Source organism: Meles meles, chromosome 9 (genome assembly GCF_922984935.1).
Source record: "Meles meles chromosome 9, mMelMel3.1 paternal haplotype, whole genome shotgun sequence".
Lineage (NCBI taxonomy): Eukaryota > Metazoa > Chordata > Mammalia > Carnivora > Mustelidae > Meles > Meles meles.
This window is the reverse complement of record NC_060074.1, coordinates 46,158,186-46,178,797: the sequence shown is the minus strand read 5'-3', so window position 1 is coordinate 46,178,797 and position 20,612 is coordinate 46,158,186. Positions and strand designations below refer to the sequence as shown.

The following is a 20,612-nucleotide window of genomic DNA, read 5'->3' as shown; positions in this document are numbered from 1 at the left end:
TACTCTTTTCTTCCAACGATTAGCAGGTGCCCTTACCACACTGCTTTCTCCCTGATTGGAAAAGCCACCTTTATAGGTTTTAAATCCTCATGGCGATGATGTTCCGAATGCTAGCCAACTGCCGTGATGCACGCATCGACCAGCCTGGGAAGCTTCCCCCCGGGAGGAGGAGCTGGGACAGACAGACCACGTGCCAGCCGCATTTCAGCTTGGGTTTGCTGCTTTACTTTCTGGGACTTTCCTTTGATCTTGGCCAGTGCGTTATTTTCATTATGGAGCCTCGATAATAGGTTCTGTTTTCTGGGACCACTTCCCCCCCCCCCATTACTCGCCTTTTTTTTTGGGATTGTCCTCAAATATTTATTCTTCTAAGCTAAAGGTTCCACCATTTGTCAAGTCCCATGACGTTCCTCTGGGGTTTAATGTTACACGTAGGTATTTAAAATGTTCTTTTGCTAATGTGATTGGGAATTTTCCATCATGTTTTTCTAATGCATATAAAGTGCTAACCACAATGTCTGCCACATAGCAAAACTCGATAAATAGTAGCATTTATAATTATTGATTGAACGTACATCTGAAAGCTATTGGATTTTTTTTTTTTTGGTATATTTATAATTGGCCACTCTATTGAACTTCCAGATTTTTTCTTTTTTATTTGAATCTTTGGGGCTGTTTTTATTTTTGATTGAAAGATTTGTTTCCTTAACACTGGGATTCATTTTCTTTCTGAGACAAAACCCTCTTGAGTTTGGGACTCTCTGTAAAACGCCTTTGTCTGAAGCCCCAAGTGGATGTTGCCTGATGTCCAGGCTGGTACCCTACCTGTCCCCTTGGGTTCAGTGTTAGAGACCTTCCTTTCTCTGTGCACACATCTACTGTTCTAATCCTTTTTACTGGCTGTCAACCGTCTCCTTCAGGCAGACATGCCCTCAGAAAGAGCAGACCCAGCTGCTCAGGCTCTCATGTTCTTCTCAGGAAAAGGTGAGTGGGGTTCTTGCCTACTCTTCAGAGTTCTGAGAACTGCAGGTGAGGCTCACCAGCACATCACAACATGACTACTTATCCCTTATGCAACTCTCTTTTCATTAATCCTGCCCCGGATTAGACCCCATAACTCTCCCATGGGACTGTTTCTCCAGGCATGTATCTCTTATTTTGTATTTGTAAAATTAATTTTACTAGACTTATATGCATTTCCCCAGCATTTTCTGATTATCGTATACTATAGATAATTCATGAAACAACTCTGTAACTTAATTTTTATCATCTGAATCTCACTCGGCCCTAGATTCTGTCTCCCCTTATATGAACATTTGATAAATATTCCTCTTCTTGCATCAGCCAGATCACTAGTAATTTTCTTCAGCTATGTCTTTTGTTTTAAAATTCTGCAATTCACCATTCATTTGCTTCAATGGCTCGGTGGTTTGAGCTGCTGCCTTCGGCTCGGGTCGTGGTCTCGGGGTCCTGGGATCGAGTCCCGCGTGGGGCTCTCTGCTCTGCGGGGAGCCTGCTTCCCTCTCACTCTCTCTGCCTGCCTCTCTGCCTATTTGTGATCTCTCTCTGTCAAATAAATAAATAAAATCTTAAAAAAAAAAAAAAAAGTTAAGCTATCTTAGGATAGGCATTTCTACTTCGAATGCCCAAGACTTTCTAATCATTACTTATTTCAATATATTTAAAATATTGTAAAATTGTGCCCTTTCACTTTGAAAATTCAATTTTTACTGACATAGCTACATTTTTTCTTCCGGGTGTCAATGATCAAGAACAGTATTAAAACAAATTTCTGTTCATTTCCAAAAGGAAAGGCTCTTAAGATGAGCAAATACATCTCCACCAGCACCCCCCAGGCCAGCTTTGTCACAGATACCCCGTCTGCCCGCTCCAGGATTATCCTAAGACTGATGGTCAAACTGACCTGTTTTCTGATTTTAAGTTCTGGAGAGTTGACAGATTCTCCACCCCCCTTCGCCCCCAAGTTCCTTAAAACCACAAATAAAATAACACCCGAAAAGCTAATTTTCTCTCCAGAAAAAGCATCTGGGCCATAAAACTTGGAAAGGTTGAGATTTCAGTGGATGAGTGAAGGCTATCAGCCTTGTTAGGTGATATGATGCCAGACACGGAGGGCAGCCCCTCCCCTCACCCAGCAGGTGATTTCTGAGGACCTAATCACCGCCCCCAACTTCTCCGTAGATTTTCTCAGTCACCACCGAGGTCTCAAGCTGGGGGGACGTTCCTGTTGCACGGGACCCGCCCGTGTTTATCTTCACGTGCACTTCAGAATAATGCCAGGGTCCAAGTTCCTGTGGGCAGAGCCTGGCCAGTGAGGACATTTTGGCACGAGGGAAAAAAAATAAAAACACCCAAACACCTTGGATTCAGCTAAATGATCTCTCTAGATTCTGCTTTCTAGGAAAGAAGCTGGTTTAGTGACGGGACAACGTATTGAACGAAATTCGAGATCCCAAGTTTTTGGCGTCCCCAGTTTGGGTTCTGACACACCTGGAGAGGTTTCAAAATACCCGATCAGGTACAAAGTTTTAGGGACGCGAACTAAGCGTCCGTACCTTCACTCGAGGAAGCGCGACACCCAGCCGCCGCCGCGCCGCTCGCACGCAGGTGTGCATGCACGGCCGGGGGCCACCGCACACCTGTCGCAGGTCCTCCCTCCCTCCGGGCGACACCTGTGACTTGAGAGCACCAGGCGCGTCGCGGCCGCAGGGCTGAGGGCGCTAAAACAGAAGCAGGTCGGAGATCCGGGCCGGGGCCGGAGCCCCTGGGCGCCCGCGGACCGACAGGCCCAGGGCCCGGCGGGACTCGAAGCGGCCACTCCACACGGTCCGAAGAACCCAGACCCAGCAGCCCCAAGCGCCGACGGGTCGACGGTGATTAGCGCTCGCCCCAAGAGTCGCCGGCGGCGCAGGCGCGGTGGCCCACCTCCCGCCCCCGGACAGGCCAGCCGGCCCGCGCACCCCGCCCCGGAGGCCGCGTTCCCGCCGCGGGGCAGGGCGGGGCCCGTCGCGCCTGCGCACTCGTCCTCCGAGCCGCCCATGCGTCTCCGGGAGCACGCCGAACCACGTGACCGCTGCCAGTAGCCAAGATGGAGGCCGCAGCCAGGCCCCAGCGGCCCCCTGCCTCAGTCGGAGCACAAGTGTGCGCCCGCTAGGCGCTCAGGCACGTGATCCTGACCACTAGACCAGCGCACAACAGCTCTCCGGGGCTGCTGAGTGGAGCTCGCCAGGGCGAGTGCCCACGTTTACAATCACAGCTCGCTCAGCTCCCTGCGCTTTCTCAACCGCGAAGCACCCAGCGGCTGGCGCCTGGAGCGTACTTTGATAACCCCGCCCCCTAGGATTGGCATCTCGGGCAGCCAATGGGGACCAGGACGTGTGCTGGAAGGCGGGCAGAGGTGGAGCATCCCTGCCTTTTGTAGGGCGTCTGGCCTGGCGGTTGGTGGGCGTGGGACGAGGGGCGGGAGCACACGGGGCGGTACCTGGGGCTCCAGTGGGCCAATGAAAGGACGGTCGGGCGGCCGCGGAGGGAGGCCGGAGGGCGGGGCCGAGCCGTAATTGACGAGCTCTTCGTTAGAAATCGGGCAGGGGGGAGGGGCCCGAGAGGGGAGGTGATGCAAGGCTGGCGCAGCCAATGGCTGCGGAGCCGCGGGCTGGGGGGCGGGGCCGAGGCGGCTGACGGGCGTCGGGTGTGGCCTATCAGCACCCAGCTCCGTGCTGGAGGGGGGAGCGGCATCATGGTTCAACGTGGGTCAATTTTTTGTGAATGAGGAGGGGAGGTTGTGGGGCCGCCGCCGCGGAGCACCGTCCCCGCCGCCGCCCGCGCCCGAGCCCGCGCGCCCGCCCGCCCGCGCCGCCGCCTCAGCAGCCTGGGCCCGGCGCGCCGCGGCCGCGTCCCCGCTGTCGCCGCCGCCCGAGCTCCCGCCCGCCCGCCGCCGGCGGTGGTGGTGGCGGCGCAGGCTGAGGAGATGCGGCTCGGAGCGCCCGCGCGGGGCTAGAGCGCCCGCCCCGCCGCCGCCGCCGCCGCGGTAAGCGCACCCCGGCCCGGCCCCGGCCCCCGGGCCATTGTCCGCCCCCCGCCCGCCCGCCCGCCCCCGCCCGCAGGCCGTCGGCCCCACGCCCCCCCACCAACCCCCCCTCCCGCCGCCGCCGGCCCGGCAGGTGGACGCCTGGGTCCGCGGCCCCGGCCCGTGCGCAAGGCCGCGCGTGGCGCCCAGCCCGTGGGTTTCCGGAGCGGCAGCCCGAGCCCGTCCTGCACCCTTCGCTGCAGCCGGGCGACTGAGGCCGGGCCCGGACGGCCGGCTGGCCTGGGGGGAGGGGGGAGCACGCGCCCGACGCCCGCCCAGGCCGAGCCCTCGGCAGGTGGGCCGGGGGGCGCCCGGAGTCGGGCGGGCGCCGTTTATGTAACTTTGTCCAGGGCTGTGAGTTTGCAGAAAAACGTCCCTGCCCGGGGCTCGCGGCGCGGGTGCCCCGGTCTGTGACGGGAGGGGTGGGGGTGCTACCCGCGCCCCCGGCTGGGTGCCCGCAGGCTTTCCACAGGCCGAGATGTGGCCCCGTCCTGCCCAGACGGTGGGAGCCTCGTTTCCCGACATTGCAAAAGCACACCACGGGATTGTAAGCAAATTATCTCGTATTTACATTTAACGTTGGAATATTTGACACTGTTACAGCACGAGACCGCGCGTATCAGTTGGAAAGGCCGGGGGTGGAACCCAGTGTACTCATTTAATGCACATCAAAAATTTGTAATAACTTGCAGCAGCTGATATGAGTGTTTTCTTTATTGCATGTTGTAAATTGACCTGCTGTGACACAATTTTCAAATAAAGCGTTGCAGAAATTAAACTTAAGTTATTTAAAAACTAATGACTTTCTTAACTAAATCTTAATTGCATTACTGTAGAGACCTACCTAATTGCTTGCTGAGAGCTGCGCTGCCTGCCCTGGGTGAGGGAGGAAGGGGCCTGGGCAGTTACTTTGCTTCCTCTCTTTTCTCTACTCAGGCTCTTCTGTTTATTTCCCACAAACCACCTAAGCATGGAAGGCCTGGGAGTAAACATGTAAACAGCCCTCACCCAGCGCCAGCCCAGCAAGATTCGGGGAATGCTGGTGGGTTTGCACCTTGGCCTGGTTTCACTTTTTCTTTTGTAATACGATCGTGGTTGCCTGGAGTTTTAATTGCCTGTGATAATTCCCCGCATTAGGTTAGGGATGGTCCTGTGAAACTGATGTGGTTTCAGAATTGAGCCAGGGAAGGTGGTGGTTGGAGACGATCAGGGAGAGGAAGGAGAGGCATCGAATCAGGAAAACTCAGCTGCTTGTACACGAATATACACTCCAGCAATTACAAAGCAACAAAAGTTATTGCAGAATTTTGCAGTAACTATGGCAACACAATTACTCTATTATAATTGGAAATGCAAAATGCCACCCTGTTAGAAGTTTCATCAGAATGGAGTTTTGGATATCAAAAATAGGCGAGATTTAATTTTTTTTTTTCAGGTAGCTCCTGAGAATTCTAAAATCTGTGTTCAATTATCTATTTTTAAGACTGATCAAGCTTTCCCAGATATTCTACTCCCTTGGATCTGTGGCATCTTTCCCCAGAATTCACATTTGTGTGGGAGGCAAGTATTTTCCTGCCTTAAAAACCACACACCCTGACACATTGTAAGACTTCTGTAGCTTTCTGGGTTCTGGGCTTTTATTTTAAAGATCAAATACCGTCCTAAAGAGAGCGGTAGTCAGAAGAGGAGCAGGATTAATGCAGCAGGCAGATGGAACACTGCCCTCTTTAGGGTTACTTGCATTCTCCGGCAAGCTGGCAGCAGGAGAGCCTCTGGGGGAGCCCCTGGAGTTGGGGGTGTGGGGGGTGGCGAGTGGATGACTGTGGACTCCGGTCAGCCTGGATGGCCTAGGGAGCAAGGACAGATGTGGCCACAGCAGCCCCGAGCCAGAATGTTCTGTGGTCAGCAGCTTCCCAGCCCTGCAAAATCAAACTGTCCACATGCCATGTTCTCAGTGGCCTTGGGGGCTTTTGCCGTAGCAAGGTCGACAGAGCAGCATGGCACCCTGGCCATGTGCCGCTGGAGTGGCCGATCTTGACTTTCAGCGGTCAGAAACCTGCTTTATAAGGCTGTCCCTCTTGATGTGTACCAGGGTGACTCCAGTTCTGGAAGTTTCCACACGTTGTGGGGTTGCTGCAGTTTAATTTCCTTATAACTCTTTCCTTTTAACTACTGCATATTTATGCCCAGTAATCGACTTCCATTTCCCAGCTTCATTGTGAGGTTTCAATGCAGCATGAATGGCTTTGAATTTCTCATCCTTTGATGTTGGGGGTGGCACCAGAGGAAAGGCGACTTTGTGCCGTCTTAATTGCCAGAGCAGAAGAAACATTTCATCACTCCTGTAGAATCCGGCCATACCGTTCTCTATTGAAAACGGCTGGGCTTTCATCGCTCAGAAGCTTCCCTGAGTAATAGATTAATACCTGATGTAGGGAGCGGGGGGGGGGGGGGGGGGGTTAGAACGCAGGGAACGGGAGACAACTGCTGCGCTGGGAAGCCACGGGCGACAGGCTGTGGCCAGGCTTGCGTTCCTGGACCAGAATGGATGACTGCAGCTGGGGCTAGGGGCCCGGCCCAGCGTGTGTGTATGTGTGTGTGTAAGCTTCAGATTTTGCCCTCGCTCTGCAGCCTGTGAAGCTGGGCCCCAGCCCTTTCTCTTCTCGCCAGGGTGCGAGTCCTTGCCCCCTCTGGGAGCAGCCCCTCATTGATCCTGGAGTGGGAGGGGCAGGCATCAAGTTTGGGAAGGAGTTTTGTTTCCATTTCAGACAGTCAGCATGTGCTGGGGTGTTAGCGGGTTCAGCGCCACTGGTCTTGACCTCAGAGAAGGGTGTAGCATCTTCTGGTTCAAGTCAGTCCATGGCAGAATTGATGCTGCATTTTAACAGATCTTGACAGCATATGTTTACAGAGTGTTCCTTTTGGGGGAAAAAAGTCCCAAAGTCAGATCTGTGAGTTCTCTTCCGAAGACCAGTTTTCTCTTCTAGGGTGTGTTTAGGGGTGCAGGCTGGGCTATGGCATCTGTGGCCAGTTGTATGCCTTTTCTGACCTGCCTCCTACCTCACGTGCCAGAGGGAAGGTCCAGGGCCCTACATGGATCACCTTTCCTGTGATCGTCCATGTAACGTCGGGACAGATCACTGTCTGCATCACTCAGTGTGGAAACTGGAACGTCTCCTAGTGAGCAGGTCATACCGCTAGCTAGTGATTGTAACAGACCATTAGCTAACGTTTCATGAACACCTGCTTGGGGCCACATTTTGTCGTAAGTATTTGGCCATGTGCATCCCATTTCCCTCTCCCAGGGCCTTTTGAAGCAGTTGCCACTGGACCCGTTTTGCAGAGGAGGAACCAAAGAGAGAAGTGGAAATGGAGCATCTGGTAGTCCTGGCTGTATGAAGTCCCAGATGCTGATTCTCCCTTTCTTCCTGGCCTCTGCAAGCTCAAGTTCAGTGTTGCTGAGGCTTTTGGAAGAGCATAGCCTCTTTGAGAAGATGTCTGTCCGGAAGATCTTTTGGGTTCAGTGGGGTCTGGGAAGTAATTCAGGTTTTCTTATGTTGTCTGCTGTCATGTGTGTGGCATTGTAGGACTGGAAGGGATCTTAACAACTGTGTCGGCTGGTGGTCATTGCATCCTGTGCTTGGACCTTCTGACCCTGTCTGAGGGTCGGCAAGGATGGTGGAGGGCAATTTGGGCTCCACATCCATTTCAACCAAAGCACTTTGGCCTTCACTGTTTTGTCTGCAGGATTGCCTTGGAAGATTTTATTGGAAGAAAGCATACTAAGGACCAAAAACTTTGAAAAACTACCAATTTAATCTTTTCTTATTGTCACACCAAGCCAGAAACCTTAAAGATAAAATACTGACAGATTTAACAGCATAAAAATTAAAGAAAATTCTTTTTGGCAGAAGATTCCGTAAGTGAGGTTCAGAGACAATAAGAGAAGTATTTAACAAGGCATGCCTATATGAGCCTAATAGCTAATATGTAAAGAGCTTTTGCAAACCAATAAGAAAAGGATGAATATCCTTACTGTAAGTTGAGCAAAGCCCATGAATAATACAAATCACATGAGCTAACGTAAAAAGCTTAGCTTTATTAATGGACAGTTTCAGGTGAAAGATTCCATTTATGCCCACAGTATCCGCAAAGGTTGTTTGATAATACCTGTGGTTGGGATCACAATTCCTATCTTCCATAGTTTCTGTGAAATCAAAATAAATTATTATGTGGCAAGTACTTAGAATGGGGTACGTAGTGAGCCCAATGTTAAGTGTTGGCTGTTACTATTATTTGTTATCTAGAGAGCAAATTGTAATTACTTAATTACTCTCCAGAAAAGTTTTATGTGTCAAAAATTGAAATGGTGGTTTCTCTGATCCCAGTAATTCTGCTTGTTGGGATGATTTATTCTTGGGAAAGAATATGATAGGTGCTTAGATACCCAGATATGTACAGGGTATGTTATGAATAATGTATCACCACATTATTTATAAAGGCGATACTTATTAAATACCTTTTGATATTTTCGTCCTATGGTATGTGGGTGCACAGGCTCACAGACCAGAAGCGTTTGGTGTGTTGAGAAATTAGGTCTGAGCAGTAGTACCAGGGGGTCCCTTATTATTATTATTATTATTTTTTTAACTACTTGGGTCTCTAAAGTGATAATGGTGGTCTTCTGGGGTGTCAGGGAGATGGGATGTGAAGGACTATCTTGACTTTACATAGATGTTGGTACTGTGTACACTTTTGCTCTGAGTGTGTATTACTTTTTAATAGTAATGCTTTTTTTTTTTTTTTAAGCCTGGTATTACCATTGGGGGATAAATACTCTTCAGCTTCATTATTTATAAACAAGAAAAACCAAGTCCTTGGGAAGTTGATAAATATGCTTAGCATTAGAAGAGTTAGGGGATTTATTTCCCTGACACACCTGTAAGCTCTCCTGGCTGGGAGCTGGCCTTCTGGGTCTGGGCAGCCCTGGTACGATCCACACCGTTAGTCATAGCCTAAGTGGTCTCCTTCAGAAGTAGATCTGTCCACTCCATTTCCTTGCTCGAAACCCTGTCCTGGCTTCCTATTATTCTTGGACCCTGGGAGTCCTGTCCGATTCTGGCCTCTGTTGGACCAGCCTCCTGTCCTATTTGCTGAGCCTCAGCCCCCTGCCTGCTTTGCTTTGCTTTATAAGCCCCTTTCAACCCAGAGACCTGGTCACACTGTTCCCGTTCTTCCCCACCAGCTTTCTCCATCTCCTCCTTCCCCGACCCTCATGGGTATAATTCCTTCAGTCCCCTGACACACACAAGCCCAGCATCCTTTTTACCCCTTCCTCACAGGATCCAGTTGTGGAATACCAGTAGTCATCTGAGTCATTGTAGTTGAGGGTCCTCTCTCCCTCACTGGGGGCTCTGTGGGGTGGAGGCACTCTGGGGCTGACTGGTGGGGTGACTGAAGAAGGGGCACGCCCTTGGCCTGGACAGGACCTGCTCCTTGGGCCTCATGCACCTGTTCCTGCCGGTGCTTTGGAATTGCCCATTTCCTCTCTGCCTCAATCTGGAAACTGCTTGGTCCTGATTTTGGAGATTACATGCTGTTAAGTAGACGCCGTCCATACAAGTGGAGTGGGTTCTGGGGGTACAGAGAAGTGCGTAAGCTTGTCCTCCGCCAGGCTGTCCCCAGGCGCTGGGCTCAGAGAGCTCACCACTGCTTTTACTAATGACATTTCCCCCCTGTTTGCTTCGTGTCGTAATTAATGACATTATGCAGTCATTTCTTATTTAGCCTCATAATTTTCATGTGATACCTTCATATGGGTGCGGCTATAAACATTTTGTCGACTGCTCTGTTCAAAAATGTGGATGTTCGGCTGTGTTCGTTTACTATTTATGAAGTATCCCATCTGTGAGTCAAGTGCTTTTGTTGGACTGAAGTTGGAACCTGAAACAATGAATGAGCTCTTAGGGCCTGAAAGCCTGAGCGACCGTCCATGTGGGGGTGTCGCTCAAACAGGGACGGAGCCAAGCGTTCCCCCTGGGAGCAGCTACTCTGTGTGCTGCTGTTTGCTGGGGTGGGTCTTTTTCAGACTTGGGAAGACACGGTTTGGTGGCCCTCCACTGGGCTCTCTTTGGTCAGGGAGCCGGGGTGACGCTTGTGGTTGGGAGCAGGTTTCCTTAAAGTTTTGAATGGGCCAGTTATTATTTTGCGAAGCCTCAGCCTCATCCCAACGCAAGTCCAAGAGTCAGGTCAGAGGGGGTGGCTTGAAGCAGCGAGTGCTCCCTGCATTGGGAGGACTCGCTAGCAGATGCAGAGCGCCCTGCCTTTCCCCCCTCCACCCCACCATTTTGACCAGGAAGCTCTGGCCTCTGCCCTGTGAGCAGAGATATGGGTGGGGACAGGAGGAAGAGGGGATGAGCACACACAGGTGCACCAGGTTGTGGGGAGCCAGGGGCTAGGGAACAGCGGCCGTGGAGCCTGCCCCAGTTGGGTTGGGGTGTTTTTTAGCCAGAGCCAGAGTTGCGGGGTCACAGCAGTGAGCTCTGAGGGCTCCCAGGCTGGAGTGTGTGAGGAGGGGTGAGCTGGACACAAACCAGGGGGCTGGCCGGCGGTGCTGGCCTCTGCGAAGGACTTCCTCCCCTGCTCATGGGTGCCGTCTGCTTGTAGCTTCGAGGTTTCTGTCTTCTCTCTGATTCCTGTGAGGTGCTAGGCGCCTGGCTTCTCTTGTCTAACCTGATGGAGGCAGCATGGTTGGGGATGTGGATGTGTGTGCTTCCTCTGTGAGGTCCCCCAGGGGGGCCCCTCTCCAGAATGTGCTTGGCCTGTAGCACCGGCGCAGAGGGCTTGGGCGAGAATGAGGGCAGCCCACACTAGGGGGATACGGGAGGCCCTTACCTCATCCAGCCAGTGTTCCTGAGAGTTCTCTTCTGGGTCCAGGACTCCTTAGAGTAGCTGTGAGAGCCCAAGCTCTGTGGGAGTGAGCATAGAGAACATTGTGGAAGGGACCTGAGCCTGCCTCTAATTTAGCTGTTGTTTTTATAGGTAGGGAGTCAGAGGCTAAGTCTGAGTTCCACTTGGCCTCTGTGTGGGCTTTCTCTCCTGGTAACTGTGTCCTCAGAGTATCTTGGCGGAAAGCAGGGCCCCAGTAGGGAGGGCAGATCATGGTGGGGGGTTTGGGTCCTTTCATGTTGACACCCGAGGCTCTCCCTCTTATACCTGCTATTTCAGCCCCACAGGGCTGAGGGGTTGGAGTACTCTGATGAGCTTGAGAGCCTGACCCCCACTTCCTCTTGGGGGCCAGACACCTAGAGGAGGTGAAGTCACTCAGCAGGGTCTGTGACCCAGTGGGGCAAGGATGGGCCATGAGATGAGTGGCTTCGAGGATTGTAGCCGTCATGGGGGGCAGTAGCCCTCAGCCCCTGTGGGCCTTTAGAACAAGCCATGAAGGGTTGTTTGGGAAGAACTGCCCTGGGTTAATACCCTGTCACTCTGGAATTATGTCTGATGTTGCACTGAGAAGGTTGTCCTGGGTGGCTTCCATCCCCATTCCTTGGAAAGCCTTTCTTTGCCAGCACAGGGTCACTGTCATCCTTTCCTCCTCAGCCATCCAGGCTGGAGGGACACATGGAAAGACACGTCTCTTGCCTCTGTCTCCTTGTGAGTTCTTTCTCTGAACACATTTTCTTTTCACCTTTGCCGTCCTGTTCGTTTTGCGGCGGCCCCATGTGTCCCCTCTTGTCGGCATGGACAGCAGTCCCCTGCAACATCCTACCTGTCACGCATTCTCGTGTGTGCCGGGGAAGCCTGGGCTGACCGGGTCCCCCGCCCCCAGTGGCCGCGAGCCTCCCTGGGGTTGGGCCCCCAGCAGAGGAGCGTCTGCTCACCTTTTCAGGCTGATGGAGAGAGTTGACTTTTTGGGACGTGGGGTCCACAGACAGCAGTGTAAAGTGTATCCCCAGCTCCGTCCCCAGATACTGGCGGAATGGAGAATGTTCATCTAAACATTTGCATTTTGAGGAAACTGTTATTTTCAGCATTCCTTTTTTCGGGGTGGGGAAGGGCAGAGGGAGAGGGAGACTCTCAAACAGGTTCCACGGCCAGCATGGACCCGATGCGGGGCTTGATCTCATGACTCTAAGATCACGACCTGAGCCGAAATCAAGTCAGACCCTCACCAGCTGAGCCACCCAGGTGCCCCCAGAATTCTTTCCGTTAAACAGCAGATGGGGCTGAGTGACAGGCTTATGGTGGGGCTGTGCTGGGGGCCAGCTCCTTGGGCGGACTTGCTGTGGGTGTGGGTGGGGCTCACGACTTGGGGGTATATTGGTTCTGTTTCCAGGGTGCTGATTGGCCTGGCATGTATGGGAGGGGTCTACAGGTGAGGACATTTTGGCTTCTGTGGCTCTGGGGTGCTGAGGATAGACACAGGTGTTGAGTCAGACCGGGGTTGAGATCCCAGCTTCACTGGTGTGACCTTGTCGCCTGACTGGTGCTGCTTTGTTTCTGCGTGTCCAACATACTGTCCGTAGTAGGGGAGGCTGGTGGGACTGTTGCAGGGCCCGGGAGCCTGTCCCCAAGACTTGGCCCTTCTCTTCTGCCTGTCCTCGGGCAGGTCTCAGGGAGGCGGTCATGTGCAAGGGCCGTGATGGTGACTTGGCATCCCTTACATAACTTCAGGGCTCCTTGAGGTCTCTGCTGGCTCAGGCCGTCTCTGGCTGCACCTGCCGAGGTCACGGCCAGGTGAACACCTCCCTGGAGGACCTCAGTCGCGTCGGGGAGCTGGTATCTTTGTCTTCGCCTGTAGAGAACCTGTCTTGACCGCTCAGCAGCACCCTGCCCACGGCTCGCTAAACAGCGGCAGCTCCCAGGGCACTGCTGTGCATGGCAGGGACCCGGAGGCCAGGCTGCGAGCTGCACACAGGGCTTGGGCCTGGCCGTGGCTGTCCCACTATGCCTGGCCCTGGACCGTAGTGCAATTCGTCCCCAGGCCAGAGGTGCTGAGGTCCACAGCCCTTGAGGCTGAGCCTTGAGCATGCGTGATGGACTGCTCATGCAGGGGTTTTGCTGTCCATGATGCTCCCTGGCGGTCTGGAAAAGGGAGCTGTCTCTGGACCACGCAGACGCGTGTTGCAAGTGCAGCAGCAGGTTTGCTCCGTTGCCACTTGTCTTTGCCCTTCTTGGTCACGCACTAGCATAGAGCCTTAGCCATATGGACCAAGCCTTGCTCACCTGCTGCCCCTGGGCTGCCGTGCTGTCCGAAGGCCATTCCATGTGCTGGTGGCTCGAGGGAGCCTGCATGGCCTGGGTGCATGGTTTGGGGTGGAGTGGGCACAGCAGGGGTTGAAGGGGCAGTGCTCCTGGGGAGGCTAGTGAAGAGCTTGGCAACAGGAGGCTGGGTTTCTGGTGCCCGGTGGGCATGGCGTTCCATGGGTGGCTGTGTGGTTATGAATGCAGGGGAACAACTATAATCTTATTGTAGGACCTGGTGGCTATGGTGAATGGAGGTGAATGGAAGAGCTAGGAAGTGGAATACCAGATTATATCCTTCTTGGGATTATAGAGTCTCTCAAAGGAGTCTTGAGAGCAGGAGCAGGAAGGTATTTCCAGGAGCTGTCCATCAGTTGGGATCTCTCTGGTGGATTCACAGGGCACCGTGTACTGCAGGGAATTAACTGACTTGCTTTCAGGAAAGGTGAAGAAGAGTTCAGGCAGGGCTTGATCCAGCTCCTCCACAACGTCATCAAGATGAGCTTGTTTCCTTCCCTGGTTTGGGAGAGTCAGCTTCTGGCATAAGAGGGTCCTGTCAGCTGCTTTTAAGACTTCATGTACCCTGGTTTATGCCATTAGGAAAGACAGCACATTTGTCCCTGGCAAAGTCTTGGATTTATTCTGCTCAGTATGGTTGAGGTCACTTGTCCACCTCTGTACCATCACTGGCCAAGGGTATGGAATGCAGACTGGCTCAGCCTCTTCCAGAAGCTGCTTGAGGAATCTGCTTCCCTTGTCTGGAAATCACTGTGATTTGAAGGATGGAGAGAGAGGATGGATGCTGAGGAGGGACCCAGTGCATGTCATCCTCCATGGAGCCCTCTGCTCTCTGTGGCCCTAGCTGCAGATCCAGAACAGTGTTCCATGGGAATTGCTGTGCATGCTGCTGTACTGAACACAGATTTTATCTCGGAGGTCCTGTAGCGGCCCTCTATGGAGGTCACGGTGGTTGGGGGAGAGGGCTCAGTAGGGTCTAGAAATGAAGCACTCACTGGGACTCACTTCTGTGGCAAAGGATGCTGGGCATGCTGACCTTCCTGGGTGCCCTTCTCCCAGGTGTACCCCAGGCCCTGGAAGGCAGTGGCATGTGGCTAGAGCTGGCCAGCTGGCAAGGTGAATGGGGTGATCTAGAAGCCTCATTAGGGAGATTCCTCCATTCTCTCCCTCTACCAGCTGGCCTGGATGCTGACAGTCCTGGGAGGGGCCCTTGGAATGTGGGCAGTAGAGCCACGAGATGGCAGGGGCTGGGTCTCCTGACGCCTGTGGCTGCTTCCTCCTGACTGATCCCCCAGGGATTCCCTGGGTAGTGCTCCCAGGCGACCCAGGAGAGCCAAGGCAGTTATCTGAGGAGGCCCTGGAAGGCATTGGACCTCTGCTAGCTCTCCTGCCCAGCACAGAGGTAGACACTTCTGAAGGTATCCTGAGAAGACGGCGCAGGTCCTGCCCACTAAGTGTACTCGGCCCTGGCAGTTCCAGAAGTTCCCACCACACACATCTCCCTCTCTGCAGGCAAGGGGTGCATTGCGGAGAATGAGCTTTGAGATCAGGTAGATGGGTTGCAAAATCCCATCTTCACAACCCTGCAGTATGTCCGTGGTCTGACATCTAGCTTCTCTGTCCCTCAGTCTTCCCAGCTGCAAAGTGGGCATGAGAGTCTCTGCTGGGGAGGATTGTTGTGATCATGGGAGATACAGGGGTAGTTGCCTAGCTTCTCTACCTGCCATGTGGAAACGTTGACTTTCTTTAGGTTCCTGTGCCCAGGGGTTGGGAAGGACCTCTTCTCGGCTGTGTCCTGCAATACTTCTTTCATGCTGGGTGCTGTGGTCTTATTAAATGTTATCCGCCTTCCTTACTCCCAGCCAGTGCTTGAGCAGGCTGACCCCTGAGGCAGGTGGTGGGATGGTGGGCAGCTTGGGTTTGAGCCCACGCCTCGTTCCTTAGGTGCTGCTTGGAACACACAGTACGACTGTCTGCCCCTGGGAGAGGGGAGTGCAGGACTCGTTCTGTGAGACACTGCCAGGGCAGAGAAGCAGAGTGGTGAGGGGCTCTGCATTTTAGGAAGGGGTCCAGGTAAGTGTCCTGGTGCAGCTGTGTACAGGCTGCAGCGTGGCCACAACAGGCCAGGCCTATTTTCTTTGTGCACGATCAGAGCAAGGTGCCCCTGACCTCACCAAGCCATGGGGACCAGTGTGATGCCCCTATGGGCTGGGGGCCTCGGCCTGGTCATCTACCCAGGCGTGGAAGGGTCTCAGCTGGAGGCAGAGAACTTCAGCCCTACACATCCCTCCCTCAAAGAGGTTTTCCTGAGGTGTGGGGAGGCTCCTGCGTTCTGTGCTGGTGATGGTGGTGACCGGCCCTGCAGGTTGGGCTGGGCAGGTGCACAGCTGGACAGTGAATGGTGGGACTGCGGCTGGGGAGGCCTCTCGTCTAGCTGGGTGGAAGGTGTTCCTGCCCCTCAGGAGCCGTGCTTGTGGCCACACTGGTACCTGTGGGCAGGGTGGCCGCTGCAGCAGGTGACCTCACGGAGGCCACTTGTCGCCAGTGCCCCGTCTTCCCTCTCTTTATTTCACAGTTCATTTCTGGGATGGATGGCCCTGGTGACTGACAGGCATGGGCACACATACACACGTGTGCACATGTGCACGCGTGCACACACATAAGTGTTCATGTGTATGCATGCACAGACCTGTGTGCGTGTGTGCACACACACAGACACACATGTGCACACATGCCCACACAACACATAGGTACACACACCTAGACACTTGGACATGTGTACACATGCACTCAGACACGTGTGCATGTGCACACAGAGACACGTATATACGCGCACACCGGCATGCTGTGTGTACACGCACACATGCACATGTGTCTGTGCACACAGACACGTACATGTGTGCATGTGCACAGAGACACGCGTGTACCTGTGTATATGTGGGCATGAACACACATGGGAGCGTGGGTTAAGTGTGAGTCTGGCTCCTCTCTTGTGCTTTCTGCAGATGGAGCCACTCGTCCTAGGCCACCCAGCACTAAATGAGGAATGGCAGTTTCTGGACTGAGGTGCTTTGGTGGCGGTTGGGTGATGAAATTCTCCCTCCACGTCGTGCAATCCTCACCCACTTCCCCAGCTGTAAGTGCTGTGGCCTCCTTCCCTTCTTGGTGCCCTGCCTGCTTGCGTCCAGCCCGCCGGCCTGGGACTGTAGTCCTTCCTGGAGGCACTCAGCTTTCCGTCCCATCAGTGGGGCCCGGGTCCAGCTGGGCCAGGACCGATGAGGCCAGCCTTGCCCACTGGCTCCTGGGCTGAGCTTCTCTCTCGCCTAGACTCTATGGGTGTTTCTTAAGCAGGTGCCCGTGGAGATGGCGTGCTCATGGCATCGAGGCATCGGCTCCCTCACTTCAGTGGCATGGGGCTGCTCTGTGTCCGGCTTGGACGTGGTCAGAGTAACCCATGCAGCTCTTGTGGAGGGCTCCTGCCTGTCTACCAGCTGGTCCCCCAGCTCCCAAGGCCTCCAGCTGCCCCAGCCGTCACGGGATATGACCTGCTCCTAGGGGCCACGCTCCTAGGTTCCTAGGTCCCCATCAGCCTGCCAGCCAACAAGACCTTAGGAGTGGCACTGGGCCTGGGCTCCATGTTCCTATCGGAGTTAGGACCTTGCCTGGCTCTGGTGGTGGCCGTCTCACCTGTGGTCTCCCCTCCTGTCATTGCCATGCCCCTGGCTCCCTATTCTCAATGGCATTTGGCTCTCTATGCCAGTGGTCTTGACCCTCACCCTTGAAGCTTCCTGCCTGGGACCCTGCCTCCAGTCTTCTGTCTTTTGCCTGCATCCTGACTACATCAGCCTTCCCTGTCTCCTAGTCATGGTGCACCTGTCCTGAGGACCATGGCTTCCCATTGTCTAGAATAAAACTCGGGTCCCTTGCCTTGCTTGTGGGGGCTTTAGGGCTCCGTCCAGCTTCCCTTCCCCAGATTCTGCCGTCCGTGCCCTTTGCCTGGCTGCGTGGACCAGCCTCCACCCTGTTTCCTGGGCTTTCCCGCCCTGGGCTTTTGTGTGTGTCTGCATCAGGGGCTTGTGTGAGCTTCCAGGACAGCAATAGGGGACCACCTCTTTTGGATGGCTGGATGGCTCCCTTTTGATTCACTAGTGGCCGAAGGTGTAGTCATGACATCCTTGTTGTCCCCGAGCCTGACCATCGTTTCTTCTGGACCCTGTCCTTTTCTTGCCTTGTGATGAGAAACAGATGAGGAGGCCACAGTTAGGGGCCCTGAGTCCTTCTGTTGTCACCCTGTCCTCTGGAAGTGCCCAAGGCCAGAAATGGCTAGAGTGAGGCCAGGTGTGTGTGTGTATTGCTGCTGCCTCGGCCCCACTGCTGAATTGTGCTGCCCCTGAGTTGCAGGGCTCCTTCCCATGGGCTTAAGGTCGAGATGTAAGGAAGCAGATGGTGTGTGTGGCCGCCCCTTCCCACAGCCCATCTCTGCCTTCCAGGTCCTCCCTCCTAGGGCTGGGCTCCCTGAGCTGTGCTCACAGCTGGAGCTGTGTTCCTTGGGTTCTTACTCTTCCGCCGCTGCTTCGAGCAGCCTCCAGCTGCTTGAAGATCCTTTTCTTTGCTTGCCATGGTATGAACGAGGTTGGGAGGCCTCAGGCTCAGGGAAGCAGAGGCTCAGGCTTTCTCTGGAAGGCCTCCAATAGAGCTTTTTTTTTTTCCCCCCAGGGTCTGGGGAGGGGGCTTCCTCCACAGCAGGAGGGGCCCTTGGGTCTGTGAGAGAGAGAGTCAGGAAGAGGCTTTTCCCATGGGAGGCCCCCCACAGTGTGCGCTGGGCACCCACATTCCCGTCTCTGGCCCCCGGGCCCAGCTGCTCTGTCAGGGTCTGTGCTCCGGGTGGGCCATAAGGGGCTGGGAGTGTCTCCTGGCCTTGTCACACCGGGAGAGGGGTGTGCTCCGAATCTCACCTGCTTTATCTGCCCGTGGCCCTTCTCAGCCAGGGGTCCTGTTCCCAGCTTCTCTCCTCTGCTGCTGGCCTCTGCTCCTCCTTGGGAGAAAGCCGTCCTCTGCACTCTGCAGGCGTGTATGGCCTGAGCCTCACTTTGCATTCCTGTTCCCCTGGCCTGGCCCTTTTCCTCCATTTCCTGGCGTCCAGGACTGTCCTCTGCGCTGGCTGATGTTGTGGGAGTGCCACAGCTGGCTCGGGGCACCAGGGGGGAGGCACGGCAGTGGATAGTGGAACCCTGGTCAGTCCCCGTCCTTGCGATGCTGCTTTACTTGGGACAGAAAGGAATACTTTGTAGTTATCAGGCAAACTTGGAGCATGTTGGATTGGGAGAACGAACTTTCATTCATTGCTTCGCCGGGGACTATGTCATTGCTGCTCAGAGGGGCTGGGTCTGGAGTAGCTGTTCTGGCCCCCAGTCTCTCTCCCTGTCACTGCCCTGCCCAGCTCCATCAGGCCTGTTCTCCAAGCCCGGCTCACTCTCCCAGCAGCCAGTAGTGTTCTCCTCCTTTCGGATCCCAGGCTCAGAGACCTCTGAGTTGGAGTGTGAAGGACGGGGCCACTTAGTGACCGTGCCCTTCTCCAGAAGACGCGGAGGCTAGGAGCAGCACGGGGCCTCCCAGCTGGTGAGGACACTGAGGGCTCTGCGGTGAGGTGGGCCCAGGGCACGGGCATGAGGGGATGGCTACAGGCAGTGGGTGTGTCTTGTGGGCACTGGAAGGCTGGTGTGAAACCAGTGAGCTGGACGGTCACGTATGATGCCACAGTAGGAAAACCAGTGAGCAGAGAACACAGTTGTGTTATGTGGCAGAATGGACATTTCACCCGTATTTTTAGATAAAATGTAAATTGTCTCAGAAAGCTCCCACAGGGTGGGGAGTGGTGGCTTCTCCTGGCCTGGACCTGCCCAGGGGAACACCAGTTCTCCCCATTGTGGAGGACTCGAGGGGGAGTCTGGGAGACCCCCTGCCCATGGCCCTCTGGGCGAAAGCCTCTCTTGGGCCCCTAGAGATGAGAGCCCTGTGGCCAATGCCGGGATGGCCAATGGAGGCCCCTATGGGTTAGCTTTGTGGTTACACGTCAGAAGGGGAAGTATTTCTCTTGTATGACCTGGGAGTGTGTCTTAATAAAGCATTTGCAAGATCATCAATGTTAAGGGAGCTAAATTGGGAGAATAGCTCAGCGACATACATAAGCAGTTACTATAATTGGGGAAAGTACTATTGATTTAATGTGCATATGTGGCAGAAGCATGTTTGATGAGTGCCTTGATAAGAAGAGACAGGCTGGGTGTCACAAAGGCAGGCAAATAAAAAAAAAATCCATTAATTCTTCTATTCATTTAAAAAAATGGTATTTCCGGCTTTTACAGTGACAGTTTAATAATGAGGGTGCCTAATTTTAATCTGTTAACGTGGGTGCATGCCCTGCCTAGCTTGGGAAACCAGCTCCTGTTGGTGTGATTCTGAGCCGTGGTTGATTGCCACGGGGAGCGCAGAGATCCGGGGGACCTCAGGTGAATTCCTAGTCTGTCGCCCCGCAGGACCGTGTGAGCTGTGTGTCACCCAGGTCTGCCCAGGGAGCTGCGTGCTGAGCTGAGGGAGCCAGTTTCAGCTGAGAGAGCGTGTGTGTCACAGGGAACTGGGGTAGTGGCTTCGTGACGCCCTTTCCAGGGTGTCTCAAGCAGGGCGACTGTCATATCACCGGTGAGGCTCTTTGAGTGCGGAGTGCTGGCAGGGTTCAAGCGAGTGACATGCATCCGTTCCAAGATGGGCTCGTTCCCACTGCGCCGTCCCACGACACAGCTAGTAATTTTGAAACCACCGGGGACAAGTTACAAACGTCATTTACCAGCTCGGGGTGAAGAAATGAAATCAACTTTCATTTACGTTTTCTGCATGAGAATCAAATGTACCTTCTTCTCTCTTTCTTTTCTTCTCCCTTTCGCATTTGAAAAATGGGTTTCCATTCCCCAGAAGTTAACGTTTTCCGCATGCAGATGTAGTTAGAGACAACAAAGAGGCATGCTTGTGTGGTCCTGACTGCATAAAAAGGGGATTGCTGAATTGTAAATCACACGTCTAGAATACGCTGAGACCCAGCCCCGTTAGCCAGCCCACCGTTAGCCAGCCCACCGAGCGCTTGCTGGTGTGGGGAGAGGGGCAGCGCCCTTGCTCTGAGTCCCTAGATCATGTTGTCCTGGGAGCAGGCATGTGAGTCACGTGTCTGCTGACAGCTCACTCCCCACCAGCACACTCTACCCGTTCT

At 54.1% G+C, this 20,612-nt stretch overlaps 1 protein-coding gene across 2 annotated transcripts in view; it reads left to right on the top strand.

Moving 5' to 3' along the window:
- Window positions 1-3,841: 3,841 nt before the first annotated feature.
- HDAC4 (histone deacetylase 4) overlaps window positions 3,842-20,612 on the top strand; it is a 290,774-nt gene continuing 274,003 nt past the window's right edge. For both annotated transcript variants that reach the window (XM_046018154.1, XM_046018153.1), the window contains exon 1: window positions 3,842-4,048. The gene's annotated coding sequence lies outside the window, so the exon portion shown is untranslated. The remainder of the gene's footprint in view (window positions 4,049-20,612) is intronic.